The sequence below is a fragment of the Equus caballus genome, chromosome 2 (assembly GCF_041296265.1).
Source record: "Equus caballus isolate H_3958 breed thoroughbred chromosome 2, TB-T2T, whole genome shotgun sequence".
Lineage (NCBI taxonomy): Eukaryota > Metazoa > Chordata > Mammalia > Perissodactyla > Equidae > Equus > Equus caballus.
The window spans coordinates 95,199,229-95,225,981 of NC_091685.1; the positions used below are offsets into that span (position 1 = coordinate 95,199,229).

At 36.3% G+C, this 26,753-nt stretch overlaps 1 protein-coding gene across 21 annotated transcripts in view; it reads left to right on the forward strand.

Annotated features, from left to right (window-relative positions):
- Positions 1-26,753, forward strand: part of INPP4B (inositol polyphosphate-4-phosphatase type II B) — a 747,831-nt gene that overhangs the window by 344,405 nt on the left and 376,673 nt on the right. For 17 of the 21 annotated variants that reach the window (XM_070258367.1, XM_070258371.1, XM_070258381.1 and 14 more), the window contains one exon: positions 15,253-15,326. The exons of the other annotated variants lie outside the window; for them this stretch is intronic. The gene's annotated coding sequence lies outside the window, so the exon portion shown is untranslated. The remainder of the gene's footprint in view (positions 1-15,252; positions 15,327-26,753) is intronic. 21 annotated transcript variants of the gene reach the window in all.

The following is a 26,753-nucleotide window of genomic DNA, read 5'->3' on the forward strand; positions in this document are numbered from 1 at the left end:
TGTGCATGCCTCTCTGAAAGCTATTTCGATTCCCTAGGAAGGAACAGACTAATCTCCTAAAATCCTTTACGGAACAAGGATTCTCGGCTGAGGGGTAGGGATCTCTGCTTTAGTGCTCCAAGTGACAAATTAACATTCTGATAACTTCAGTTCCCCCTTAATTGCATAGATATTTTAAAACTAAAAATCATTATTAACCAGTATCTAAATACAAGACCCCTACTTGCAGTTGTTCTCATAATATCTGAACAAAGAGAATTTTTCTGAGGAATTCCTTAATTTACAGATGTTTTCTTTCAGAAATTTAGCTATCGGTATTGTTTAAATTGCTTTTTTCAAAATATTCTAGATTTTAATTGGTGATATACTCTGACCCTTCTAATGCTAGTGTTTGATTGCCAGTGGATGCCTGAAAGTGTGGTTATTGGAAGTTGTGGCTTTCAACCCTAAAGATGGGCTACATCCAAGCTTTCCTTTAGTAACTGTCTGTGGGTTAGTTTTTCATACTTTGACAAATTCTTGTCAGATGTATGTATATTTCCAGAATGTGTATCCAATTGGTGTTAATAAAATACTGATAATCTTATTTCCTCAAAGCGTATTCCTTTGCCCTAATACTTTGGAATTTGTTCTTCAAATCTATATTAAATTTGTAAGTCATATTGATTTTTAAGGTGCTCATTTTTATGTTGATATTCTTCCTCAGCTTCTGTTTCCCTCTTAGCAAAGTTTTCCATTTTAATCTGACTGCATATGGCTGCTCTCATACTTCATTCATCTCATGGTTTTAGGTGCTATTTTCTGGATCTTTTTAAGTTTTCCAAATTCATCTTAAGATACAGTGATAAGAACTGTACCTGATGGTCTGGGACAGGGAAAGTGTTCTGAAATTTTTATGTTAACGTTTTCAGGAAGCACAACATTCTCTAGTCCTTATTAACTTCTCTGTCACTAAGATCCATGTTCCCAAGCAGTAGTCTAAGGATTCCCAGACCTCATCGCAGCCCTTTCTAATTAATTCAGGGCCCTGGGTTCTGTGGGTAGATCACCTTCTATTCAGTATCACATTTTCTTCGTGTATCCAAGTAGCAATAATTTTGAGTTCTCATTCTGTACAATGGCAAGAAATCCAGGTCTTTCCCCAAGAATTTCTAGTGAGTGTTTTTGAATTCCACAACTCTGTTCTAGTTGCTGCTCATCACTCTAGACCAGGTGTCTTCCCCACTGCCTCTAATCATATCATCCCATTAATCCTGTCTTAGCTCCTGTCTTTTCAGTTTGATCCAAAATATACACACAGGCTCTACATTAGTCTATAAAGCACAAGATTTCTAGTCTACAAACTTGACTAAAGTCTAGAGAAACTATGATGTAAAAGTGGAACCCCAGAACAGGATATCAGATATCACTGCTTCTTAAGTCTATTAGTGATATTCACTCACAGAAAGTTCTTACTGGCCTTTGCTCTATGAACCTAAAGACTGCCATGAGGGAGAAGTATTATAGCAAAGTGGTAAAGAAAAAAAACTGGCTCAAAAAACTGTTCCTATCCTGTTTTCTAGAGTGCTCAGCACAGTGTCTGAACATAATGATACTCAACAAATGGAAGCTTTTTTGGGGGCCTGAGTGCCATGATTATGTACTTTAAATTATCTAGCTAACTCTACTGTCACACCCTTGGCACTGACCTGTGGAATGGAAGCAAAAGCCTAGCATGAATCCAGTCATTATTATTGGTTCCTATTGTTATGACCAGTATTAGTTTTGTATTCCTGGAGACTATTGTACTCCTCCAAATAGGAATTCTCCTTTTGCAGGACCACTATTTCTGAGGACTATGCATAAAAGAAGCCAAAAATTAAATTTGTATCATAACCTCTGCTCATACTAAAGATAATCTTTTATGTCATTAAATAAAATATACATTATGCATTTATTGAGCGTATCATCCATGTGCCAGTCATTATTCCAAGTGTTGTAAATAAAATGATGATTAAAAGATGAGCATAGTCTCTTCCCTTGTGAAGCTTATAGGATTTATCATGCAGTTGGGATGGTAAACTCATTATTAATGAATCACACAAATTAAGATATGATGTGTCACAAAGGAGAAGGAACAGATAGTATGAAAGGAAATAATGTGGAATTGGACCAACTCAAGAAGGTCAGGAAATCTCAGTACAAAACACCTTTCATACCATTTACTCCACTGGCTCATGGCTGCCTTAATACAAACTGATAATGTATATAGCTTGTATATATGCCTAAAAGTATCATTCAAGTTGTCTCTCTCAGAACAAAGAGGGTCTAGACAAAGACAAATTCTGACTTTTCCTTTAGAAGCCATTAAATGATCACAAATATTGAGTGTCGAAGTTTTGAGGAGGGGGTGGTAAATAAATTCTTTTTCTTTTCCGCGTTTTGGAAACAACTGATTAGTAGGCATGGAAGTCAGAGAAATGGAGCTCTAAATAACAGCTTTATTCCTGATGAAAGCTTGATGGGATGATATGACATGCTTAATGCCAGATTAAACTTCCAATATTTCACTATGGAATTAAACTTAGCCAGCTACTCAGATAGAGCTGGACAGATGCGGGCTTCCTTCCCGGGGCAGAGCCCACTATTACAGGCTTACCACAAGGTAGGAAGCTGAAAAGATTGCACAGTGTCTTCTCATTCAAAACAGAGAGAGAAGCCCAAGTGAGTGAGGTGGGAGGAGAAAGGCAGGAGTTACTCTAGTGTGATTCTGTTAGAAATAAGAATCCTGAGGAATGCAAGCTCCCCACCCCACCACAACCATGTTCTTTGTGTTCCCTTAACCCATTTAGATTTAACAATCAATGCTTTGGCTCCCCAGAGTTAAGTCTGGCCCCTATAGAGGACACTGTTGGTTCCCAGCTTGTCCTGCTCTTTACTCATGAAGTTGAGAATGACACTGGTCCTTTGTGTGTCTGGTGGGAAGTTTAATTTTTACTTCTAAAGCTACATTGCATAATACTATGTAGTAGCCACTAGCCACACATGGCTATTTAAATTCAAATTAACTGAAATCAAATAAAGATTCAGTTCCTTAGCAACACTAGGCACATTTTAAGTGCTCAATAGCCAGATGTGGCTAGTGGATATGCTCCGGGACAGAACAGATTAGAACACATTTGCATCATCACAGAACCGTCTATTGCATAGCACTACTCTAGAGGACATTGAAATAGGTTAGGATAGTGCATTAATGAACTTCAGACCCTTGCTGTACCCTGAACCAAAAATCCACTCACTTTTTTGTTTCTCATCCCAGGTTATACCTAACCACATGTCCAATATGTCTCTTCAGAAGTTATGCCATTACAATATGTGACAACTTAAAGATGCTCCAATAATACGATGTCAATAAATTATTTTTTCTTCTTTTTTTTTTCCCTGGTTCTTAGCTACCTGATTCTATTCTTTGGCCTTGACATCTTCTTTCAGTCCTTTTGTTGTAGTCCTCTTTTTGTTCAGTTGGCCATGCATCCAGCTTTAGATATTGACGTCCCATGCGGTTCCTGAGCTCTGCAGGATCCCTCAGCTTTCGTGCTCTCCTTTGTTTCGGGTGGAAGCTCCCCACTACCTTGGATCTCCCAACTGCTGGGACAGTCCACAACTCTGAGCCTCAAGATCCAGAAACATGATATTTTGCACTTAAATTTTTTTATATTAAATATATAATATTTTTAACTTAAATAACTGAATAAATGAAAGACAGATCATAGTTAGATAAATGATTGATACAGTAGTGTTAGGAATGGGAAGAGACCAAGAGGTGTTTTTGGAAGATAATTGGGTAAAAGTACATGGTGGAAAGATTCAAAAGTACTGGGTGTAAAGGGGTTGGGAGGTAAACTAGGAATAAATCAAGGAAATTGGCAATCTTATCAAAATGATGGCAGGATAGATATTTGATTTTGTGAATTTTTTTTTCCTGTGTAGATTACATCATGTTCACCACCCAAAGATTAATTACAATCCATCTCTACACACATGTGCCTAATTACCCCTTCCCCTCCCCTCCCTTCCCCCTTCCCCTCTGGTAACCACCAATCCAGTCTCTGTCTCTATGTGATTGTTGGTGTTTTTCTCTCTTACTTATGAGTGAGATCATATGATATTTGATTTTCTCGCTCTGACTTATTTCACTTAGCATAATACCCTCAAGGTCCATCCATGTTGTCATAAATGGCTGGATTTCATCATTTCTATGGCTGAGTAGTGTTCTATTGTGTGTAGATACTACATCTTCTTTATCCATTGGTCCCTTGATGGGCACCTAGGTTGCTTGCAAGTCTTGGCTATTGTGAATAAGGCTGCAATGAACATAGGGGTGCATGTATCTTTATGCATTCATGTTATCAAGTTCTTTGGATAAATACCTAGCAGTGAGATAGCTGGATCATACGGTAGTTCCATTCTTAATTTTTGAGGACTCTTCATACTGTTTTCTATAGTGGCTGCATCAGTTTGGAATCCTACCAGCAGTGTATGAGAGTTCCCTTCTCTCCACATCCTTTCCAACACTTGTTGTTTCCTGTCTTGTTAATTATAGCCATTCTGATGGGAGTGAGGTGATATCTCATTGTAGTTTTGATTTGCATTTCCCTGATAGTTAATGATGTTGAATATCCCTTCATGTGTCTGTTGGCCATCTGTATATCTTCTTTGGAGAAATGTCTGCTCAGATCTTTTTCCCATTTTTTAATTGGGTAGTTAGTTTTTTTGTTGTTGAGATGTATGAGTTCTTTATATATTTTGAATATTAGCCCCTTATCAGATATGGGGTTTGCAAATATCTTCTCCCAATTCTTAGATTGTCTTTTTGTTTCTCCATTGCTTACATTATAAACTCTGCAAGAGCACGTATCTCAATAGCTTCATATATCCCATCTCCCTTAGGAGAGATCAGTTTGATCTGTTCTTATTTCTTAACCACCTTCTCCTGGCCTTGATGTTTTGGGCCTCTATCAGCCTTTCCAATGTGGAAACAACTAAAGCAGGGATGATAATGAGATAGCGTTTTTAAGCAGAGGCCTTGAATATTATAAATCCTTATAAATGCCAACTTCTGTGGTTAGATTTTTGTATAATTATTTTATTCTACCCTTCTAATCTACCATTTTAGGGGACAATATGTGGTATCTCCTAAAATCTTTCCTTTCAAAGAAAATAGTCTGTCAGATTGTCTGTCTGTTTTTTTTTTTAAAGACCCTAAGTGTTAAGTGTTCTCTTTGGTAGACCATTATCCTGGGTTCACTGAGTCTCTAGCTGGCTCCATCCCTTTGATATATTGTATATGTTGGGCAAAAAATGTGTTTTTATTAGCTTTGACATTCCTTAAAAGGCAATCTTGAAAATTGTTTTGGGAGAAAACATTTTATTCCTAGATAAGAGTTGATCTGTAGGCTATTTTGAGGGCTTCCCTGTCATCCTCACTCTGCCTGTCTTTCCATGTTTTGAAAGATGATTTTTAACAGGACAGTTTATGACATTTGACTGGTAGTATTTACCGCTTGTGCATGAAACTACTTGAAAGAGCAAAATTTCAAAGCTATGTTATCTCAAAACTGATAAACCTGGTTGAACTTTAAACAAATAAAAATAGTACTTTTCCCCTTACAATGATATTGTTTCCCTTTATTAGTCATGCCTATAGTTTTGATTCACAGCATGCGTTTTCCTGGGCTTATAGTAAGGAATTTGGTAAGCAATCACTAGGATTCTTGCAAGCTATTGACTTTCTCTATTTTAATTTAAAATGATTTCTCAACTAATACCCACATATTACTGCCATACGTCTTTTTCTCTAATATTTAACTATTTCTTTTATTTCCTCACTCTCACAAGGGTACTAAAGGTAATGTTATTGTAATGATTATTACTTTGTAGCTCGCTCACAGTCATCTCTTTTACTACCTCATGTGCACTAGAACACAAAAGGGAATAGTTCCCTTCTTGAGAAGCTTTAACTACTTGTACTAAGAAATAGATCCCAATTCTCACTAAACTCTCCAGTGCTAGGTCATGTGCCTATCAGTTTATGTTGGGGTAATTAAAACCGGTTGACTCTTTGTGTTTTTGTCTGAAATATGATTTAACAGCTTTACCTCAGATTCAGCAGAATTAGTCATCTATTTTTCTCAAAGCCGATGAAAGCAAATCATTGGGGAGTTTGTTAGAAATGCAGAATACCCAGATAATACTGACTGAGACTTGAGTCCCTGAGTAATTCCGGTATGCAACATGTTTAAAAACCACTAGTATAACCTATAAATCTGTTTACTTTCTCCATCATTCACTCAATAACATTTTAGCCTCTTACTATATAAAGGGAGATACAATAGTGTAAAGAGTCAAAAAAATAGTTTCATATAACAACATACAAATTGCCTCATAACAAGCCACCACAACATAAATGATATGGGAATTCTAAGAGGGGAGAAGATTCTTCCTGGCGTACATGAGGATGCTATTTCGGGTTGGTAAAGTTCCAGAGGTTAGCAGCCTGATGAAAGGCAGCTCCAGACAGAGGACATTTGCAGAGGCCACAAAACAAGAGTCATTTTGGAAATAATTGAGACAAAAATCCGTGTACAGAACTAGTAAAGAAGAAGAATGGAAAGGGGCAGATCATGGAATGTCCTGAGTCAGCCTGAGGAGTATTTTCATCTTTTATTATATGACTATGGAAAGAACACACCTAGAAATTCCCTTTTCTAGTATGACTTTTGCCCAAAGATGTTTCTGATACTTTTCACCCAGGAGCAAATTTCTCCTGGACCCCTGTTGTCTATCCTCCCTAGAGTGCATGCACCATATAATCACCACATTCTTCGGAATACACTCTTGTCTGCAACAATTTCTGATGCCAATTTTACCAAAGCCCTCTTTTCTAAATCATTCATTTTACCTACTTCATTATTTAGACATCTAGCATTGGTGTAGATAAATGTATGCAACCTGCCGTGAACTAATTGACCCTCGCAAAATCTTTAACTATAGGAGACTGTGATGGCGATGGTCAGCTGTCCACCAGAGATACTGGTTCCCTTCCAAGGTGTCAAGTTATGGCTGCTGAGGCCCCCTTGCACCTAGGCATATCATGTGACACTCCAGACCTTGCCAATAAAGGGCTCTTATGTGATCCTCATTCTGTCTCTTCTCTAGTCACCCTGCTAGATTCCCATATTCAGGGTGACTAAGCCACTTGGTTGCAAGATGGTGGGGTCTCTCTCAGCCTGAGTTCCTGAAGGACTTTATAAAACAGAACTTCTTCCCTGCTCCCCTCAGCCAAAAATTGGATCAATGAGTTAATAACTTGAACAAGTGACTGAGATTTCATGGTTAGCTATTTCAATAGCTAGTGTTACCATAACTTATACAGGAATCCAGTATTTGTTGGCCAAATGAATCAGGGGAAAGGATTTTCAGTTAATAAAAGTACAGGTTTTGTCCTCATTTATGTCTATGCAATCTGTCTGTATTTTTGGGGGGTAGTGTCAACTCTTGTCTGTGAGCATGGGGCATGTAGATCTGTCAGTTTCCAAAAGCAGAAAAAATACATACCTGATGATGATCAGAAGGATAACTAATGATAGCATACTTTTGATTTCAATCTCAAAACTTCTGTTCAATAGTTAAAAGGAAACCTGAAGTACAAATGAAATGATACTGCTAACCAGTTTTATTTTGTTTACTTCTTCCTTAGCTAATGACTTAGGGATCTAATTATTTATTAGAAATCAAGTCATCAAATGTTGAGAGTCTAAATTATCCCTCAAGGAATGCAAGAATCTGGATTTTATAGGTTCTCTAGGATTTAGTAGCAGAATCAGGGCCTAGAATCTGTACTGGCAGATTCCTAGTTTTGTTTAGTTTTCACTATACCATTTTGGTTAGTTCCTTCAAGAAAAACAAAAAAGTAGAAAAGTTTTCCTCTACAAAACACTAACATCTAAATTTTGTATTGGGTTCCAAATTTCTTTTTACACTGTGGTCCAGTGCAACTTTGTTTTCCTCTGATGGGAGTCAAATAAATGATGAGTTTGTGATCTGAAGAGAAAGAAGAGGAGACAGTGCCTCTGCTTTAGCGATTCACATCTCTGCTCTGGAGCATCTGGTCACCCAGGGCAATGACAGATTGATACAGAATCAAAGTAACAAGCATGTGGAGTATATATCAAAGTATTTTGGGTTAGATTGCTATGCAGTGATTCCAAGGCACTGATCTTGGGTATCTAAAATGAGAGCATAAAGAATACTCAGATGTGGAGATAGACTCAGGGAAAACAAGAGTTTCAGGAATATGTATTTTGACTCAGTGTAAAAGAAAAACTTTCTGTCACTCAAAGCTACCAAGAGATAGAGTATCTGGTTTTCTTCCTAAGATAGCAAACTACTGAGCTCAGTATCACTGACGGTGACAACTTGGTCATGGTATGGGGTAGAGGCGATTCAAATGACAGATGTGTGATTGGACTTAATTATATTTTTGCCACAATGATCTTTGCAGTCTCTTTCTAGCTTGAGACTCTGAGATGCGCCTGTAAAGGTTGTTATTTAATGCCATTAACTACTAATGATACATTCATTGGTCAGATTTTTTTCTCTTTTTTCTTTATGTATCATCCTCCTTTTAGTAGGGAATACATGCTTTTTCAAAGAATTTGAAAATTCATAAAAAGTTGAAAAGAAGAAAAATTTCACTGTAGTTTCACCATCTGTGTAATCAGGTTTCGTAGCTGCAAACACAGGATATATTAGCTAGTTTAAAGAGAAAAGGAATTCATCTGAAAATATTAGGTAGGGCTGACTTTTCTATCAGATACAATGGGCACAGTGCCAATGAACTACAATGGTTTTAGGGGTCCATGAAAATTTTTTAATTTTAAAATCTGAAGAATAAAAGAAGTTTTAGGTTGAAAAAGACTTTTATATATAATACCTGTTTTTATATCAATGCAGTCATAAACTATGATTACATACACATATATATATATACATAGGGAGGTGTGTGTGTGTGTGTGCATGTGCGTGTTATGGAGGAAGGGGCTGATGAAGGCAAAAGTACGTAGGATTCATTAAAGTCTTAATGAACAGAGGCTCAGGCTTGGAGGCTGCTGGCTCAGGAGCTCCAAACCCAGCCAAATATGCATGAGCACCACTCCAGGTCACCCCCAGTTCCTACAGCTGGCACAGGCTCTCCTGCCTGCACTGCTGACCGGGCCTGATGGTAGTTCCTCTGCCCTCACTGCTTCTGAGAGCTGGCAGAGATGTCACCTCTCAGAATGGGTTTCCAGATGGATTCTGTGAAGCATGTGCTTCTGAATGGAAACCTTGTACAACAGTATCTTGTCAGAAAAGCCTAGGTCGCAAGCCTCCACCCTAGCGCGCTCACCATCTATTCCTTTAGGGATAATTTAGACTCTTAACAGGTAAGGAAGGCTGAGGAGTAGATTTCTGATGTCTGTCCTGATGATCTGTAAACTTGTAAGGTGGGACATTTCCCAAACATAGGAGATGTGTTTTAAAGGTTCTGGACAGCCAAACATCTACCGCACAAAGACTACTGCCAACGCATCGATGTGTTAGCATCTAGACTTTCTGGTATGAATAGATTTTGTTTTTAATAGTTCAAATAAAAGCTATAGCTGCAATTACTGAATACTATTATATGATAGGTACCATTAACACTATTTGAATTATCTAATATGATTTTTAATTAAAAATAACAGCACTTTGAGATAGGTGATATTATTACTACTTTCCCATTTTATAAAAACTGAGGATTAAAGAGCCTAAGTAACTTGTTCACGGATACAGTTAAGGAGTAATCAAGATGGAATTTTATTCTGAATCATAGCTGCTACACTACACCTGTTATATATGAGATATACAACTTTAAATTCTGTTTTTTACATTTAACATTTTGGTATCAGCCTTTTTAAACCTGAATTTTAAACTCTTCTTTTTAATGATGACATAATATTCAATCAAATTAGTGTCACACAGTATTTTTAAAGATTGCTCTATTGTTGAATATTTAGGCTGTTTCTACATTTTTCCCATTTTCAGTCATATTGTAGTAACTCTTTGTGTATACAACTTTTTTCTTTTAGGATAGCTTCCCTAGAATAGAAACTCAGAATTAGGGTTACTAGATCAAAGGGTAGAAAACATATTTTTTGAGAAGCCAGCGTCATACTTTTATTTCCTTGCAAGACATTTAGTCCTGTCTGAAACATCCGTAAACATATTTGGTCCATGCCAAATGGTTTTGGACAGCACCAAATATCAACGACCTTTTGGCATGGATCAGATGTCTGCATGGACATTTTGGACAGCACCAAAGAAGACCAGGTATGATGGACCTTTTTCCATGGGCCAAATGTCTCATGGAATTTTTGGAAAGGACCAAATGTCAAGGACCTTTGGGTATAGACCAAATATCTTATGGACCAAATGTCTTATGGTCATTTTGGACAGAAACAAATGTCTTCTAATCTTTTATTTACTTTAATGATGAAGAAACAACTTCATCTATTCATCTATTCAACGTTCAACACATTTATTGCATGTTTATTGTGTACTGCATGTGGTACCCGTAATACCATAATGAATACTTGACAGTCACTTACCTAAAGGGTATTGTGATTTAGTGGGAGTTAAAATAGCATGTGCCTGAAATGAACATCTTGTGCAAATTATATTTGGTGAGAATGCTTCCTAGATCTTCTGGGACAGGGGAGGAAAACTTTAAGAGCTCTTAGGGGTTGTAGGAAAGTGGCATTCAAAATAATTTCAAAATGGCATCAAGCATGAAAATGTTGTCTTCTTTGCCAATTTGTCAGATGAAATATTGTCAGTCATTGTTTTAATGGCTATTTCCTTGAGTACTAATGAGGCTGAACATTTTTTCCATATGTTCGTTAATGAGTTTCTTTATTGTGAAGTATCCTTTGATAGTTTGGCATTTAGTATTTATATAAAATAGATTTTGATATTTTGCATTCGTTGCAAATAATTTTGTATCTATTTTACCTTTTAAATTTTGGTTTGACTTAGGGAAGTTTTTTTTTTACATAGTCCAATCTACCAGGCATTTTCTTTCGAATTTCTTTTTGCATTTATAAGCTTCATAAGTAGACCTAACTTCTCTCAAAAGGCATATAAACAATCAATTGCATTTTTCTTTATTTTTATGTCACATTTTATTTGTATTTAATTTAATAATACATCTGGAATGTATATCTATGTCTAATGGAACATATTTGATTTTATTCTAATAAGCTAGGCAATTATCTCAGCATTATTTATTAAACAATTCCTTTCTTTCTCATTAATTTGTGGTGTTCATTTTTATCATACTCTTGATTTAGATTCCCTTTCTATATGTATCCATGGAATCCTATCCCCATTTGGAATCCTATGCCCATTTGTATCGATTTCAACCGTAATGAAAACAGCTATTAATTTTTTTTCCCCTTCAAACTTTCTGATGGCAGATATTGTACTGTCCCTTTAATAACTAGTGTCATGTTTGGCATATGATAGGCATCAAATATTTGTTGAGTGAATGCATATAATGGGATGTTTCTGGGATATCTATATTTTCCTACTAATCTGCATATCAGTTTCTAATCCAGTTCTGCACGTGTTAAATACTGTGTCATAACAATATATTTTTATCACTAGATAGAGCAAAACTTCTTTTTAATATTCATACTTCAGAGTTTCTTTATGATTCACAACTCTTTCTTCAAATGAATTTTAGAGAATTTTAACAGGCTCTAAAATTACTCACTTTAGGATTTTGATTGGAATTATGCTAAAAATATAGATTAATTTGGGAAGAAGTGATATTTATGATGTAAATACTGTCCCACTCACGCATATATTATAATTCCTTATTTCTCTTCATAGCTTTTCATAATTTTCTCTCCGGAGTTATTCATAAGCAGTTATTGATTTTGTTGTTACTGCTGTAGAGACTCAGGTTATAGTTAATGCTACTGGGAGTTATATTCATTTATTTTGAAAATTTTACTTTCTGTTTATTGCTATTATATCAAAAAATTATTGTTACAAATTTAGCATGCATCCTGAGACTTTTTTTGAATTATTAATTCTAATAGAATTTTTTTTGTAATTTTTTAGTTGATGTGAAGATCATTTTGAGAATATTGTCAGCTAAATTCTGCTTTGCCTTCACAATAAGTGATGGGAATTGGAGAGCAAAAGTAATATTTTAAGAAGTGCTTTTGGAGATAGAATTAAATTTTTATATCTATTTTAGAGACAGTTAATTATAATAAGTTCTAGTAACTACATGTGTATCTGTGAAGAAGGCTTTTAATTGTTGTATCTTTTAGGTGGCAAATGTATGTTTTTCAGAATCCATGAGAACCTCCATATTGCACAATTTCTTGAAATATATGGCATACTCTCTCCCTGATCTTTTCTAAACTCCACCTCACTCAGCTCCTGCCTTTGGTATAATATCCCAAAACCTCTCACTGATGAGGGCTCTTGACTTGAATCTGTCAGGCTGTCTGAGATCAACAACAAACAAAGCATTTCAAGGCCAGCTTTCTTTCATGGGGCAACACGGAAAAGGAAAATAGCCAGATTTGTCTTTAGCTATATCCCCATCACATTAGGACTCTGGGGTAGAAAGAGACACAAAATGTGAGTGATGAAAGCCCCATTCAGGACCATAAAGGGAGTGGCTATAGAGACCAAAGAAGGCACCAACCTCATAGGATAAGGTAGAGCCCAATAGAGGATACTCCAATTTTTGTTTTAGTATTCCATATTTTAATCCTAACTAATAATGTTCAACTCAATTTAACATCCAGAAGTTGTTTAAAACAGAATTTTGTATTTCTACTTAAAGAAAATTTTTATATCCTAATTAAGGAAAGTATTCTATTTGGTCATTTATTGTAAAAGTAGTGATAAGTGTTAAGACTTTTTGTTTGCATTAACTCTGTGGGGTGTTCATTTTAAGTCACCGTACAGTTCAGTGGGTTTGAGTTCTTGCTACATGATGGGAGCTGACAAATGTTAACATCATAATGGGACCATAACAAGTCTGAAAGACTGAGGCTAACATAACACAGCTGGTCCTTCCATGTCGTAGACTTTTGTTCTTTGGACTTGCACAATTATCCAGTTTACATTCGGCGCATTTCATCATCACTGTGTGAGGTGCTGCCCTTCCTCTGTGGGCTGTACTTGTGTTTTTGAAGGTTATTTCAAGGGCTTGCTTGGGCACTATGAACCATAGGAGACTACGTTGACCTAGGTACCTCCACCTTGCAAGGTAGACTCATTATCTTCATGGATGTAATGACCCCTCAAAATATCAAGAGATATGCCATCTGTTTTGGTGATAAGGACGAGACAACTGTCAGCCACTGTATGTACAACAGAGTGCAATGCTTACCTTTGGGTAGATTGAAAAAAAGATAAGAGAATGAATGACAGTTTTGTTCAAGTGTTAGAATAAAGCTACTATCTCAGACCCCTAATGACAATGATTAATTAGACCAATGTTTTTTGCAAAGTCTACCTGACTAAAAGCTTGATATACCAAAATTGGGACTTTTCTATATAACTGGTATATTATTTTTCTTTTTTATGTTTAGAAATCAGTAGATTGTATTTTCTTTAGTAGCAACTCCATGATTATTTTCATACTTTCTTTTATTATGAACTATTTTTTTAACACTTGTCTTAAAAGCAACTCTAGATCTATCAGATTAAAAAAATAGAAATCTTAAGAAAAATTGTGATAATGTGTTTGTTTCCTCACATTAAATAAGACCTGGTGTGCTTTAAAGCTGACTCTTTATAGTTTTCATCCTCCTACATTATAAACTTTATAGAATGGGAAGAAATATATCAGAATGTGAGTGAGAAAAATATAGGTCAAGTCCGTATCATTGACATAACTGGAGAAAAATTCATTTTGAATAAAATACGTGGCTAAAGAACAACTTTGACTCAATAAGAGTTATGGTTCTCTTTTTAGCAGATAAAATGAAATCTTGGTAATTGAAAGTAAATATACAATTTGAAAACTATCATTCCTGATAATGAAATGGGAAAAAGAACCAAGGGGTATTTTTTATACATGTATTGTATGACATATAATAACAAGTATTTTGGTAAACAATGTGACATAGTGGTAAAATGCCCAAAGTCTATAACCAAATCAGTGAGTTCAAATTAAAATACTGACACTTAAACTAGCCATGGGCCTCTGAGTTACCTCACCTTTCTTTGCCAGTTTCTCTGTCTATAAAATGTGGATAATAGTAGTACCTAGCTCACAGGGTGGTTGTGTGGGGGTCCTCAAGGCCACCTTCAGGGCTGATGATTTGCTGAAAGGACTCCTAAGATTCAGCAAAGCTGTTATACTCAGAGCCATGGTTTATTACAGAGAAAGACATATTAAAATCAGCAAAGGGTAAAGCACATAAGGCAACCACTAACTTCTAGGTGTCCCTTCCCAGTGGAGTCACGTGAGGGTGTACTTAATTCTACCAGCAATGATGTGTGACTACATGCGTGACGTGTGGTCAGTCAGGGAAGCTCAGCGGAACTTTGGTTTCTCGAGTTTTATTGTTGGCCAGTCGTGTGGTTTTATTAGCGGTCAGTCACATGAGCATGTAGCACCAGATGATTGACCTCAGCTACTCAGACTTCAGCCTCCCTTTCCCCAAGCAAAAACAGGTGTTCAACATAAACATATCTGGTCAAACTGGAACAGCATAGGCCAAGGCCTCAGGCAGACAAAAACTCTTATCGGGCAGACTGTTTCAAGAGCTCACAGGTTATCTTCTAGAAGCTGGCCAAGGGCCAGTCCTGAAGATGGGCCTTTCTTTGGAAAGTGCACGGTTTGGGTAACTCAGGCCTTCTGAGTTAACTCTTGCCTGCCCAGTGGTTATGAGTTAATCCATGCAACTTGGAATAGTGCTTGGCTCATGTAAGCAAATAAATAAGGGTCAGCTCTAGTTCCTTCTGGTGGAGCTCTGTAAGCTGAATGAAGCAGATTAACTAGGAATACAAACAAGAAATAGCTATGTTCCATGGATCTTGTGATGATAAGTCCTCAAGTTTGGTACGATGGGCATTATAAGCATATTAAATATTTTAGCTGGAGAAGTTCCCAGTGAAACACCAAATCCTAACATTTTGTCCTTTTGTCCTTTACAGAGCTCTGAAAGCAGCAAAGCAATAATCAAAAAGCAGAGCTGTTTGAGGAATACAACAATAAAGCAGATACAAGAGTGAGTCTCAGTAATTAACACACAATATTCCTTTAGAGGGATGATTAATTCAAACTTATAGCCCTTATTATTAAAAAGTTTTTCACAGAAATGCCAGTTTGGTGTCGTAGAACATGTGTGACTGTGTGTTATAGATGGTTGACCATAGGCTAAAGAGGAATTGATTTCTATGTATAATTAAATCAATTTTGAGGATTTCTGTTAGGCCAGGCCTAGACAGAAATGTAAGAGAATTAACTAGTTATTATTATTACTTATTATTAAATCAGCACATATTCATCAAAGGCCTGTTATATGGTGAAGCCTCATCTCTGAGGTATTTGGTGGTTTTACAGAATTGAACAAAACAGCCATGGTCCATTCCCCCTCATGGACTCCACAGTCCAGTGGAGGCTACAGGAATTAGCAAATATCAATATATGAATAAAAACTGTGATAAATTCTATGAAGAGAAATAGCAGAGTTCTGTGGGAGAAAATATTGAGAGACAAGGGAAGAATCCACTGTGGATTGACTAAATATAGGGTATTTCTCTGGAAGACGATATTTAAACAACGAGCTGAAGTGTGAGGACATGAGTCCCAGGCAGATGGAACAGCAGTGAATAAAGAAAATGATGGAAAGAAGGATGAAGTGGCAGTAGCTAAGTCATCACAGAAGTAGAGAGAGACGTAAGATGAAGCTGGCTTGAAGATGACTATGCAAGCTGGCCCAGTCTCATACGGCCTTCCTGGCCATGGTTAGGTGTCTTTGGACCAGCTCTGCTTGGCCACTTTTCTGCCCTTGACGTTTCCGTGCAATGTCATTTGGTCTTCTCTCCTGGTCCTCTGAATATAGATGCTTTCAAATCTACCACCCAACCTACACCTCCTGCCAAACTACAGTGTTGACATCTTAGGACCATGCAAAGAGGTTGTCCATGTGGTCATTTCTCCTCTGGACACTAGTTCCGTGATATGTTCTGCATAAAATGGTTTGGGTCAAGAAAGTTTGAAAATTTTCGGAATGCTCTGACACTATCAGGAGCTTTAAGTGCACATTAACATATTGTAGGTTCTGAGAAGTTCTACAGTAAACAAACAAATAAATATGTGTATATATGCGTGTATCTATTTATACATATGTGTATATGTATGTGTGTGTGTACCTTTACGCAACTTGACATTTCCCAGGCTATTTCCATGTTTACAACAGGAGATGTTTCAAGTTTCTCTCTTGGAAATGTACTTTATTTTTTTTTAATTGAGGTCATAATAGTTTACAACACTGTGAAATTTCAGTTGCACAGGAAAATACATTTTAAGAGGTTCTTCATGCTCCTGAGGCTGGCCTGCTTTTAGGTAACTTGTCCTATTTTATGGCTTCGCATATTAAATTATATTAGATAATTTTCTAGAATCTAGATAATTCAAACCAGAAAAAAATCTGTTTGCTCCAGTGCTTTAGCTTTCTCAGGCAGAAAATTTTTTCTTGACCTGAATTGTATGGTTAATTGTTTCACATTTTGCTTATGCTTTGCATGTGAAAGTATAGCCGTAAGTACCAATAAGGAGTACTGGAGTAAGAGCTTACTAAGTAATTTTCAATATGAGTATTAGTAATATTTGTTCTCTTAAACAGACAAAGGAAAACCACAAAGAAAATACTGTTCACACCTCAGTTGTTCTGAATCATACTCCTTTCCATCGAAAATGCTTATTCTCCTCGATGTGTAAAATTCTCATAATTTAAAAAAGTCTTAAAGTGAGGAAAATGACTGAGGGTAATGCCTACTTTAGCACCTAAAGAATGATTTGATTTTTTTAGTAAAACCTGATCTTGTATTTGCAGCAATAAAAGTTTCAAAGACGAGAGGATTAGCGTTAACCTCCACCCATTCCAGAAGAGAGGTTCTCAGCATCTGTGTTGGAAAGAGCGTTGACTTTTTTAGATCAATTATTTATTATTAAAAATAAGAAAAAATAAGAAAAACAAGGAAAAGATAAAAATTAAAAAGAATAAGAAAAAAGTCATAACAAATTCCCTGGGATTTCATAACTTAGAAACAAAAGCCTCAGAAAGGGCTTTCATACCCAGAAAGACAAGACACAGCTGTCCCTTAATTACTGCTCATGCCATTTGCTTTCTACTAGATATGTGTCTCAAATTTGGAATCTAATTAGAAATCTTAATTGAAAATGGCTTTAGAAAAAGGAAAAGGAAAGAGATCAACATGGAAACATAAAAGTAAGGAGAAAAATAGAAATGGTAATATTCCAGCCCGCTTGAATAATCACCTGTCTCAAAATGAGCTGGACTCTGGAGAACCTGTTATCTGGCACAAAATTGAGCTGTACTGTTTCCTCTTTCAGGAAGAATTTTCTCAACCAAATGATGAGTCTTTTAATCTCTATAAATTGTAATTTTCAGAGACTATATTTTGCTCAGTGTAAAACAATTATTTTAAAGTTTTGAGGTCTGAGCTGAATCTCAGCTCCTTAACTTGTTCCCTGTTTGACCCTGGACCAATTTTCTAACTATTCTCAGTCTCAGTTTACCCATCTCTAAAATAGAATTTTTAAATCTCATTTTGCAACATGGTTTCTTTCTTGTCTCCTGATTTATACACTGCTTGGTACATAGTAGCAGATCCAGATACATTAAGTTCTAGAAAGGAAGGAAAGAGAAGGAAGTGAAAAAAAAACAAGGCTAATTCGAGAATATGTCCCATAATATTTAGCACAGAATATTGCAAATACTAAACATTCAGAAAGTGCTTATTGATTCTGTACCCTGGAGGTAAAGACTGAAAGGCAGATTCATTAATCCTTTTACTCAGGCTATTTTTTTTCTTGTAGATATTTTGGATTCTGCTTTCCAGATTGTAAACCCCACTTAAAGGCATAGTGGCATATTATTTCTGAATTACTCACAGCACGTTGCAGCCCATTAGGTATGATAGTTCCTCAATTAATATTTGTTTAATTGAATGAAGCTGTGAACTAACAGTGCCAGGAAGTAGATAACCCAGATCGTCCTATTCCCCGGTTTACAAATATTGTATCTAACATCCAAAGCAAGAGCAGTTATGCCTCCCTGTGAATGATTTCATTCAAGGATACTGCAGCCACTTCCTGCTACTTCTCCAAGAGCTCTGCTCCCTTCAGATTAGCCCATTTCCTGTTACTTACACATATTCTCCATGTGGCTTTTTGTCTTTGCTTACATTGCCTTCATTTTCAATATTTTCTTCCCTGTTGTCTTTCATTCTTCCTCCCTTTCTCCCTCTTCTCCTCTCCCTTCCTTTCATCTAGCCCCACATTTTTGGTGTACAAATCTCTTCAAGTCAGTTCAAATGTCATCTTTTCCATGACGGGTGCCAGGTATCTCCTGAGATCAATATCTTACCCCTTTGATTTTTTTGTTTTCAGGCACTAGACCTTGTTCCTCATCTGTAGAAGGGGACCCTGACACAGAGACAGTGAAAGCCCAATTACATATTATGTTAATGGCTTCTTTCCATCCTCACTCTGTTCTGTTACCCTTTACCAAAAAACTCACCAAGGGAATGGACCTCTGGCAAAGTTTGCTGCTTTCTTCCACACTGCTATTTAGGTCACCGGTGGGATGAATTTTGGCCATGAGCACCAGTCACAGCAGTTGTGTGAGTCCTGTTGGCTTTCTGAATGGATCCTTATTGTTGGCTACTGTGTCTGAGTCAGGAGCCTGGCTCTGCACCCAGTGTTCTAGGTGCCCTGATTTCTAGGACACCTGCCTGCATAGCTTTCCCTGTGACCTTACCTTACTTTGAATATCCCTCCCTGATTTACACATGATGATGAGAGCGACCCTTCCACTCTTCCTGCTAGTAGAAGCCTGTTCTATTGCTGCCCCATCCCTCACACCAAATTCAAGGGAGCCCCTATTTATTGATACCCATTCAGATCAAACTTAAGTTTATCTATTAAGTCTTGGTAATTTGGACTCTTGGCCCCTATAAATCAATATTTCTTTCCTAGTTTATTCTTCTTACTCTTTTATGGAACAAATTTCTTCCTGTTTCCTCTCATGTCTCTGCATTCCTCTGGAGTGAAGTCACGTTGATTGTCAAAGCATTCCAATTGTACCTCTTTTAGGCCATCTTCCTCTCGTCTAGCCACGTTAATAATAGTAAATATTGTTAAAATTAATAGTGTTAGTAATATTTATTGGCCACTTGTTGTATCTTCTAATATCTTTATTGTTTTGTATTCACTGTTTAAAAATCTGCACACCGTAAAATTCATACTTTTTGATGCATGGTTCTATAATTTCTGACAAATGGAAACAGTCATATACCCACTACCACCATCAAGATACAGAACACTTACATCACCCCAGATCTTTACTTCTCTGTGATCAACCTCTCCTACCCACCTCCAACCTTTAGAAACCACTGATCTTTTTCTGTTTCCCTAAGTCACCTTTTCCAGGATGCCATACAAATGGAAGCAAACAGTATGTAGCCTTTCAAGTCTGGATTCTTGTAGGGGAGGAAGACATTTCCTCTACCCTCTGTGGGTTCTTCTGGCCAGAGAACAAACTAAATTCACGTGAGATGGAATAACAGGAGAAAATTAAACAAAGCTTTATAACATGTATACATGGGAGAGGCTCAGGCAAACTGAGAAACTCACCAAAATGGCTGAAGCCCCCACCTTAAATGTCATCTTCAGCTAATGACAAAGGAAGATGTTGGGGGTGGAGGGGGAGTTGATTATGGGAGATTACCACACAAGTACAGTAAACAAATGCAGATTTAAGTCCTTGCCTTTGGCGTTCATTAAGAGTTTCTAGAGATAAGGTCATCCCCTCCTTCTTCCTGGTACAGAGAGGGAGACACCTTTACAGATGGAGATTTCCTTTACAATGTAAATGTCTCCTAACAAAGGGCAAGCAGTTTCCACTCCTCAGAGCCTCCTTCCCATCTACAGTTTATTAAAAGTAACCAGCCCCAAATAATACTCATTCCAAAGAGACATATGTTGGGGTGGACAATGCCAGTCCCCCACATAATGTATTTGAGGTTCACTTGAATTTTGTGGGTATCAGTGATTCATTCCTTTCTATTGCTGAGTAATATTCCATTTTGGGGATGTACTTTGGTATGATTATCAATTTACCATTTGAAGAACTTTTGGGTAATTATGAATTTTTACTAAAAAAATAAAAGGCCACTCAAACCAGGTTTTTGTGTGATCTTAAGTTTTATTCTTCTTGGCGAAATAACCAGGAATGAGATTCTGGGTCATATGTTAGGTGTATGTTTAACTTTATAAGAAACTGCCAGACGTTTTTGCAGTGGCTGTATCATTTTGCCTTCCCACCAGCAATGTACAAGAATTCCAGTTTTTTCACATCCTTGTCAGAGATTGGTATTGCCAATTTTTAAAAAATTTAATTATAGCTATTCTGATAGGTGTATAGTGATAGCTTATTGTGGTTTAAATTTGCATTTTCCTAATCTATAAATCAGTTTAGGGAGAATTGACATTTTAACAATAATAAGTCTTCCAATCCATGAATGTTGTATATATCTTCATTTAATTTTATCTTATTTCTCTCATCAATGTTTTGTAGATTATAGCATACAGATCTTGCACATTTTTTTTTGATTTAGCCCTAAATTTTTAATGTTTTTTTGTACTATAATACATGGTGCTTTTTAAAAACTTCATTTCCCCATTTTTCATTTCTAGTTTATAGACAGCTGATTTTTGTATATTGACCTTATATTGTGCAACATTGATAAAATTATTTACAGCTTTTTTTTTGTAGATTTTTTTGGGGGCTATTTTCTACTGAGACAATCATGTTGTCTGCAAATGGAGACGGCATTAGTTATTTCTTTTCAATCTGTATGTCTTTTGTTTCTTTTCCTTCCCTTATTACATTGGTTAAGACCACCACTATGATATTGAAGAGGAAAGATGAGAGAGGAAATTCTTGTATTATTCCCAATCTTAGTGGCAAAATGTTGAGATTTTATAATTCAGTTATGATAATAGCTGTGTATTTTTGTAGATGCCCATTATCAGGTTAATGTACTTCCCTTCTACTCCTAAATTGCTGAGAGTATTTTATTTTATGGATGATGGTTTTTATTTTATGGATGTAGGATTTTGTCAAATTTTTTTTCTGCATTTATTGGAGTAATAATATGTTTTTATTTTTTAATGAATTACATTGATAGATTTTTTTAATATTGAACTAGCTTTGCATTCCCAGGATAAATCCCTCTGTATGCTGGTTTATCCTGGGATAAACCTTTTTTATACACTGTTGCATTAGATTTGCTATAGCTAAGATTTCGTTGATAACTTTGGGGTATGTCTAAGTTCATGAGATATTGGTTTGTATTTTTCTTTTCTTATAGCATCTTTTATTTTGTATCAAGATAATGCTGGCCTCATATATTGAGTTAGGATGTATGCCCCTTTGTCTGTTTTCTTGAAGAGTTTGTGTAGATGTGTTATTATTTGTTCAAATTTTTGGTACAATTCACCAAGAAAGCCATCTAGCTAGAGTTTTATTTGTAGTTTTTAAATACAAAATCATTTTCTGTAATGGGTACAGGACTATTCAGTTTATCTCTTTCTTCTTGAGTGAGATTTGACAGTTTTTTGTTGAAGAAATTGTTCAGTTTAATCTGTTATCCCTTTTATCTTCATAATATTGTTCAGGATTTTTTGTTATTATTATTTAAGTTTTACAGTCTGTAGTGATGTCCCCTCTTCCATTCCTGATATTGGTAATTTGTAGCTTCTCTCTTTTTTTCTTGGTCAGTCTGGCTAGAGTTATCAATTTCATTTATCTTTTCAAAGAGATAGCTTTTGGCTTCATCGATTTTCTCAATTGTTTTAATTGTCAGTTGCATTGATTTATGCTTTTATTTTTATTATTCTCTTCCTCCTGCTTGCTTTGAGTTTAATGGACTCTTTCTGGTTTCCTAAGATGGCAGCTTAGACTGTAGATTTGACACTTTTCTTTACTAACATTTGGATCTTAAATTTCTGTAAGCATTACTTTAGCTGCAGCCCACAAATTTTGATATTATTTTCATCTTCATAATTCAAATTATTTTGTAATTACTTTTATGACTTCCCCTTGGCCCAGTGGTTCTATAGGAGCATGTTGCCTTATTCCCAAACATTTGTATTTTCCATATATTTTTCTGTTATTGAATTCTAGTTTAATACCATTATGGTCTGAAAACATACTTATATGATTTCCTTTCTTTTAAATATGTCACAGTTATATGTCCCATGTCAAAAAATGGGCACTACGTTTGGGTCAAAAGCACAAGAAAAACAGAGAAAAAATGAAATATTCACCCTCATGTGGTTCTCTTCTCAAAGTTTTAGCCCCTTCCCACAATTTTCCTACTTTTGTTTATTTTTCAAAATCCTCCCTTGGTTGCTTTTTGTGTTACTTCTAATCAGTGGAGATACAGTGTTTAGTTGGCTAGAAATGGAATACCTAAAAACTTTGCATATATTTATTTAGTTCTCACCATAAATAATTACAAAAATATTAGAATTTTCTCCATTTGTGGTGAGGAAACTAAGGGATAGTGTGTTTAAGTAATTTGCCCCAGTTTCCAGAGTAAGTGGCAGAGCCTAGGCAATCTGGATCCATAATAGGCAGTCTCAATCCAAAATTAACCACTTTGCTATATAACCTGTCTCATGCTAAATTACTGTAATAATAAATGCCATGTGAGAGGGATTCAGATGTGCATGCTAGACTAACATAGAGTTCAAGAATAAAAGAGACTTCGGAATAATATAAGAAATAGTCAAAGACACTTTTATTAACTTGCCAGGCAAGGGAGCAAAAACTGGTTGAAGAAATTCTCAGAGTAGTTTACTAAAGGGAAAAGAGTCAGGGAGTATTAAGTGCTAAAATGTGCTGGAGGTGGGGGCGAGGGAGGGCGGGTGTTATGTTGGTTATGCTATTAAAGGACTGAAAACTAGTACTTTGGCAAAGGCAGAATATAAGACGGAACTTTTCTATTTACAGCAGTATATTCCATATACATGTCACATGATCAATGATTAATAAATACGTCTCACTTGAATCAATGATTATGGTAGTTCCTTTCCTTATTTCACCTTCCACGTGGGATCAAAGCAATCCTAGAAGCTGGAGAGCCTCAGCCTGAGATTGAGAAGATGGGAAAGTCTACTCATGCTGTTTTATTCAGTATTCAGGTGTGAATTAGTGACATACTTTTCACATAAAATTTGAGCTTGGGTACCATTCTGCCTCAGTGGCAATCCTTCATAAACTCCAGCAGATCACAGAAAATTAACACACATTATAGAGGGAATTTGTTAAATCAATCTGTGATTCTCTTTAGTTCTATAAGATGCACCAGAGAAATGCTAGATGAATTTGCAGGTGGAACAATGGCGTGGAACGTCGCTGCTCAGCCTAGTTCTTTTCTTTTGCCCAATTCAGGTTTAGCAACTGAATTTTCTTCTTTTTCCCCATTAAATATTGTTTACTCTTACTTTCATTGCAGTACAGTTTTATTGAGAAAGGATTTTAAGGTAGAATGTGTGACTGTGTACATATTGGAGTGTAAGGAAGAAACTGCTTGTAGTGAAAGAATTAAGGCTCATTATTTGTATGCAGTAGCCAGTATGAATGAGAAAACTTAGTTATGCCATATTATATTCTTTGCAGATGACCTCAGGCACTCTATGAACTTCTCTGGAGAACTAAAGTGAAATTATAATAATCACATAGATACATTTATTCTTGCCCGTCATAATAAAAAGCGGAAGATAAAATTTTAATTAAATTCATTATCTGTCTTACTTTGAAATTTGAAATTTCAAAAGAAAATGAGCAATTAATCATCAGAAACTACAGATAATTTAGTCAATACTAATTTGAACCCGAAATGTGTCATCATGAGGAATTCAATCAGTTCGGTTAATTAATAACCTCTGACGTCTATATTAGAAATGTCCTGCAGATGTAATCAAAGCTTCTGTTTTAGTTTTCTCGAGCACGTGGTATTAACTGGCCTTGGGCGTATGCGTGTGACCGTGTTCCCGGGGATTCTAGAACACTGGACATTGCTCAGGCAGCTCTTCCCCGGAGTCCTATTTTTTAGTACATGTGAAAAAAGAATCAACCTCTGGTCAAATTAAAATTTGCTCTGTACATCTCTGCTTCTTGAGATAGGCTTGAGATGGGTGGCTAGGACTCATTGTAGTTGGAATATGCAGTTTGTTGAATAAAAGTATCAGAAAAAAAGCCCAACCCTGTCATCTTAAAAGTAGACAATAACCTCCTGTCCTCTACTTAGTTTTTCAGATGGACAGAGGACATTAAAAAAATACACATGCATCTAGCAAACGACTATAAAGCTCTCTTGTACTATTTTATTAAACCTTTGCTGTGGGATGGCAATTTTTTTCAAAAACCGTGTTTGGGGCTTAGACAAGGTTTTACAAGTTTTTGTTACGTAAGCGAAATCCAATGTGTCATATGAAGTATTTATAGTAGAAAAAGTTTCCATGAGATTTTAGTCTTTTCTGCAACATCCAATGAAATTTCCTATCGTTTGATTATATGTGAGAAGCAACCAAGAGGAACTCTGAAGAGACAGGTAAAAAGCTCACCTCAGAACAGAAGGCCTTCTCTCTAATCCCAGCATGGCCTCTTGCCACCTGGGTACATGGAGGTCTTCTATCCCACCTCTGGGCCTCAGTGTTCTCATCTCTTCAATGAGACAACTCTTAGTTTCTTTAAACCTCTTCAATTATATATCCTTTTAAGACACTTTATCCTGATACTTTAAAGAGTGATGATAGGTGGATGCATGTAATCAACTGTTGCAAAGAGATGAGTGAGATTAAATCAAGCATGATTTCACATCTTCGCTTTGTAATTCTTCAAGATGCTTTCATTTTTATGACCGACACAGAACAATATCTAACAAGTCAGATGGCTGACAAGCTATATGCCCAAAGTTGGTGCAGGCGGTCCTCCTCAGGACTTCAGGTCACTGTTGGAAACTGTTGAAATTCTGGTGCAGATCTTACACAGTGCTGAGGCCAAGCCGTTTGAGTTCTTAGGATGAAGGATGCTTTCTCACAGGGGTTGACGGGAGCCTCCTTTTGCTTTATATCCAATGGAGACCAACATGTTCTTATGCTAATATGAAACAAAGGAGCAACAGGCTGGCCTCTGATTAACAATAAACCACAACGCTGTCCCTCTGCTTGCTTAACTGAGTTCTCTCCATTGCTGCTTTGTGTTCTGTCCTTTTGAACATCAAGATTTTGCTAGTTTCAATGATCACTTAATACTCACTGTGGTTTGGGAATATTTATTGACCGAGACTGTGATCTCCAAAAGGGAGTCCTATGATTCAAAGTAGCAAAGGAAGAAAATATTACCCCTTTGTTAAGTAACCAGAATGCTGGATCCGGAGAATTGGATGTGTTCAATCATTAGATTCTATTTTCAAACTTCAATCATTTTGAATATTTATTCTTGATTTTTTTTTTATACTGGCTTGTCCACAGAAAGTATTGTCACATCAGGACCGAGTAAAAGAACAATAGATGAGTATGTCTCAATTAGACAGGATATTATAAATGGAATTGTAAAAATATCTATAATGAGTTGGTTATCTCTTCCCTGGGAGTCTGGTACTTGGGCATTAAACACTCTATTGATAGGCTATAGATTTTCCAGAAGTTTTTATTTTTAAGAGAGAAAATAATGTAAATAAAAGCTTAAATAAAATAAATGTCTCCTAGAACTCCCTTCTTTCTCTCTATCCTTCTGCCCTCATTACTTTCTTAAGGGATAAGAAAAGTCTGAAATTCTTTTGTATGGTAAAATGAGAAGTGATGGCAGGTGGAATAGAGAGGCTTGGAATCAGAAACTCAAGCTCACAGCCTTGTATCTCCAATTACTAAGTGGGTCCTGAACAAATTACTTTTTCACCTTCAATTCTTCCCCTGTAAAGCTTGAGTTACGTCTTCAATTTATTGTGAAGTTTCATGTAGTGCATATAAAGTGATGGCACAGAATATGACACATAATATGTATTCAGAAAAGGCATGATAAATACTCAGAAAATTGTGGCTACTATTGGCTAAAATTAATTTCAAAAGCAATGGTGGATTTAGAACTCTCTGAAGACTGTGGATGTGTATTAGTAGAGCCCCCTTTGATTTGCTATTTATGGGAAGCAAAGAGAAGTTTATCATGCTGGTCAATTGTATTTTTATTGAATTGATTTTCTTGTCTCCACCTTTTCTCCGGCTCCCTGTTTCCATGTGTCATAATAGTTTAAACCACGGTGTGCCAGTAAACCCCCAGTCCCAACATTTTCAGTGAATTACTGAACTCTAGATGATCCTGCTTTTGATGACATTA